This window comes from Lucilia cuprina, chromosome 3 (assembly GCF_022045245.1).
Source record: "Lucilia cuprina isolate Lc7/37 chromosome 3, ASM2204524v1, whole genome shotgun sequence".
Classification (NCBI taxonomy): Eukaryota; Metazoa; Arthropoda; class Insecta; order Diptera; family Calliphoridae; genus Lucilia; species Lucilia cuprina.
In genome coordinates, this window is record NC_060951.1 from 26,512,769 (window position 1) to 26,517,717 (window position 4,949).

The 4,949-nt window shown below is 27.0% G+C and overlaps 1 long non-coding RNA gene across 1 annotated transcript in view; it reads left to right on the forward strand.

Moving 5' to 3' along the window:
- Positions 1-4,531, forward strand: part of LOC124418953 — a 20,921-nt gene extending 16,390 nt beyond the window's left edge. The window contains exons 2-4 of the long non-coding RNA XR_006940330.1: positions 3,659-3,938; positions 4,255-4,325; positions 4,390-4,531. This is a non-coding gene — a long non-coding RNA (uncharacterized LOC124418953). The remainder of the gene's footprint in view (positions 1-3,658; positions 3,939-4,254; positions 4,326-4,389) is intronic.
- Positions 4,532-4,949: the final 418 nt, after the last annotated feature.

The following is a 4,949-nucleotide window of genomic DNA, read 5'->3' on the forward strand; positions in this document are numbered from 1 at the left end:
AACTCGACATAAAACAATTTTGATTTAAACTCTCACTACCATATTTTTTGACTTTAATGCTCCTTAATGGCTTCAAAATACAAGTAGATTGATGAAATTTTAAACAAACAAGGGACTGAAATCTTCCTACAGACTTTTATGAGAATTGGTCCATATATGTATGTATAAATACCCCTACTCGCTATAAAAATTAACACTGTCAATAGTAAAACCCCCATTAATGGACCTCTTTCAAATGTTACCCTGATGTTCTTATTAATATCGATATATAATAATAAAATATTCAAAATATCAAAGTTCATTTATATATCAGTGATTTGATGGTGGGTATAAAAGATTCGGCATAGCCGAATATAACACTCTTACTTGTTAAAATTATTTAAATGACTACTAAAACATCTTAATGTTCTAAGGTCGGATCCAATAGCTTTTGTTAACACTTTTACCAATTAATTTTGCAGAAATGTATGATTTACAATGTTTAAACACTTTGAAATATTTTTCATACAAAAATCTATAAATTGTGGACAAATTTATTTTTGTATTCAACTTGACCGTTGTTTTCATTTTCACAGTAAAAATTAATGAACGTTTTTATTTTTTTTATTCTTAAAAATACGTATTAATTTTTTAGGGAATCTATTTTAAATAAAATTTCTATAAAATTGTCAATCATTTTAAAATATTTTAGGTTTATATTTATATCTTTTAAAAACTCAATGTATTTTATTCAATTTTTTAATATTTTATAGCTGACAATAAACAAAAGTAAATTATGTAAAATTATTTCCTAAAATATTGTATATGAATTCTATTTAAACAGAATCTAATATATCGTATGAAATTGAGAAAGAAAATGAAGAAATTATCTTGCATGAGAGAATTTATTCTCTAATATTTATAATATTTCATAAATTTTCATGTAATTATAAGAAGATATTAATATAAACAAGTAAGAAGTTATAGTCGGGAAAGGCCGACCATATAATACCCTACACATGTATACTAATAAAATGTGATTTAGTTTTCATAATTAAGCATTTATGTTGAATTGTACCTTGCTTCAGATATATTAAAGCTATTTACTGTTTAATAAAACTGTGGATATTTAAGTAAAATTTTGATGGTGGCTTTTTAGAGGGGCTAGGATCAAATGAGGCTCTATAATTATAAAGTTCATCAGGGTTATTAAAACAAGTATAGAACTTGGTTTTGCAGCTTTTTGTCTTGATACGAGTATATTAAACATAATTATGAACTTCAAAGCCCTATTTGGCGGGTTCAGTTGTATGTGGGCTAGGTGAAATAATGGACCGATGTTAACCATTTTCAATAGGCTTCGTCTACAGTACCATAAAAGATTATGTGCCAAATTTCATTGAATTATATCGAAAATTGCGACCTGTAGTTTTATTACAAGGTTTACAAGCTCTATTCGGGGGTTCAGTTGTATGGGGGCTAGGTGATATAATGGACCGATGTTACCCATTTTCATTAGGCTTTGTCTACAGTACCATAAAAGATCATGTGCCAGATTTCATTGAATTATCTCCTGTAGTTTGATTACAATGTTTACAAGCCCTATTCGGGGGTACAGTTGTATGGGGGCTGGGTGAAATAATGAACCGATCTTAACCATTTTTAATAGGGACAATAGAAGATCATGTACCAAATTCCATTCAATTATCTTCAAAATTGCGACCTGTAGTTTGATTGCAAGGTTTACATGGACGGTCGGACACAGCTAAATCGATTCAGAAAATGATTCTGAGCCGATTGGTATACTTTAAGGTGGCTATAAGACCAATATTATTGTGCGTTACAAACATCAGCACAAACCCAATATACCCTCCTCACAAAAGTGGTGTAGGGTATAAAAAGGGCAAATATGACCACATAAACAATTTTTTGTTGTTTGCAATGTACATTTAAACTGACATAACTTTTAGTACAAAAAACTTATGGCTGAAAAAATCAAAACTTATAAGACGTATACGTATGGATCAATAAACATCATTAAATTCATTAATCATACGACGTGTAGTAAAAAATTCATCAAACAGTACAAAAATATATATGTTTAATTAACGCGACAAAATTGTTCTTTAATGTTCGGTTCTTTAAACTGTTCTATCAATAATTTTAAACCATCAATACACATTATTTTAACTTATCATATAACATAAATATGTCAATATCGAAGCAACTCAGATAGCCATTTCCTTTGAAACTTATTAATATGCTCGTACTTTAAAGCTAGTAACGAGTGGGACCTTATTAATATTGGGAATTTATGAAACTAAACTCATAATTCTTTATACTTAGATTGTGTTTGCTAATAAACTTTAAGCCGGTAATGATCGTTAAAGCTATTTTTTCAAGGTGACCTCACATGTGCGGTAGGGTCAATTATGGATTTATCGCTTCTTATAAAACTTGTTTATGGCTAATTTCATCACGTCGTTACCAAAGAGCTTTTCAGAAAAGCTAGAAATAACAACTGGTGCGGTTCCTTCATAAAATACTATATCACCACACTTAGAAAACAGTGCAGAACTAACATCAGAGATATGATTGCTGATGAATTTTCTGTCTCACCGTGTTATTATACAGAATTTTTCCCATATCAATACATTGCTGGTCATAGCTGATAGCTTCTGAAAATCAAATAATATCACTTTATTCATTATTAATAATTTTTTACAGATAAAGAAAAGTATCGACAACAAGGCAAAACTCGGCAGAAATATGTTTAGTAAATAAACAAATTAAGAACTTAATATAAATTCGTCAGGACCTAATCAAAATTAGTTCCACATAATGTAACTCTCACTACGAAAACAAAACTTATGTCGAATTAGATAGTTAAATGGGTTTGATTTCAAATTAGCTATTTACAACATTTTCCAGATCATTTCTTACGTAATCATACATATTTAATAAATCCTTAAGAATAAGTTTTTTCTGCTAGATTTAAGTATAAAGATTTAGTTGTGAATTGAATGTATCATTGAATTGAATGTATGGAATATTTTATCGATGTCGGTTACATCCAACCGAAATACACGTTTACCTAAAGTATTTACAACAAAGTGAAATTTACCTAAATATTGTAAAAAAAAGAATTAAACACATAATCATCCCACAAAAATATAAAAATTAAATTGTGTAGAAATGTTGTTTCTATTCTTGAGATAATTTTTGTTCTTCAGCTGAGTCAGCCCAGCCCTTAAGTAAACAAACAACTAAATATTCCACACGAAAACCCAAATATGTTAAGCAAACAATTTTGACAAAGTTATCTACATCTGCATTAGGAGTGTATCATTGTTACGGGACAACATAAAAATATTATTAAAATCTTGTAAAATATAAAATTGAAAACGGACGAAATTGATGTTATTACATGAAGAATATTAGCAATATGAAATGAAATTGTATAGAAAGATTGTTTATAATTTTGAAGATGCCTTCAAGCCTATTTCGAGAAATTTAAAAAGAGCAACAATATTAATACTAAAACTTTTTATTTAAACAAATTTACAATGTATAATTAGGTTGTCGCAAAGAAACTCTGAACTTTATTTTCAGATTAAAACAAACATATTTAGCTGAAGGCTTAAAAAAATAATTTTTAAAAAATGCTTTTATTTTATAGGTATAAACCAGATGTGGCGCTAGTATTGTTCCGACAAAAGTTTTTCAGCAAATGACATGTATACAACACGATCGGAGACAAACTTCTAAACAAGAGCATCAAAAATACAAATATCTTATTTAGTTGCTTGATAGCATTCAGCAAAGCAGGCTGATGTCGCTTTGTTAAAGAAATTGCAAACACAACTTGAAAAAATAAAATCAACTTGCTAAAAAAAAGAGCATAATTTACAAAAACAACATACACTATAAATAATTTTCTAGATCGCATAACAAGAAAGGTAAATAAGTTCATCTAGTTTACTACATTTTAATTTGAAATGTTGTTTCTATGTGAAAAAAAATTATCATTCTTATGTTTGTTTATTGATTACATTTTGTTTATAAATACTCCCGTATTTAATCCTTAAAATTGAAAAAAGCGCAAAAAAAATGTTAAAATGGTTTCAAATTAAAAATTATACATGCTGAAGTTAACACCAAGTATGAGTGTTATTTTTATTTGAAAATTAAGTATACGCATATCGTCCGTATACTTAATTATACAGTCAATTAAAGACTGAAGTTATTAATCTTAACAATTCTATTTATTTACAGTTGTCGTACAAAAATTGTCTTCTCTGGAAGAATAAATACCGGTTTATCTATAAATATTGTTAAATGAAAAAGTAAATTAATCTAAAAATTTATTCCATTTGTATTAATTTAAGTATTGATTGTTTCCTTTTTCAGGTTATACTTATACCAACATCTATACGTCATGTATTAGGTTTAACGTCATGTACAATACTATCCGTTGTGTCACTTGTAATATTAAGATAAGTAATAAGCAATAATGGGTGGAAAGTTGAAAATAAATTAAATTAACACACATAATCACAGAATAAATTATCGGTAGTTTATTTTCAATTAACATATTTTAATTTTCTTTATTTTTTATTTAAACAAATTTTTATTTGTCTTAATTATCTCGTTTTTTGAAACTATTTAAAATATAAGTATACAATTTTAATTAAATTTTTAATTAATTCAATTAATTTTTTAATTGATTGAAAAAATTTTTCTGGCCTACTTTTCTATTTTATTTTTATTTTTTAATATTTTATTTAAATTTTTTTTGCGAGGAATATTTATAATTCCTAAATAGTTAATAAAATGTTAGGCATATAATATTCAAGTTTCTTGACAATTTGTGAAACACTTTATATGTTAAATTGTGTCAATAAAGTGATAATTTTTGTAATTGCTGAACGCATTGTTAAAGGTCTAGTATTCCTTTAACGTTATGTGTA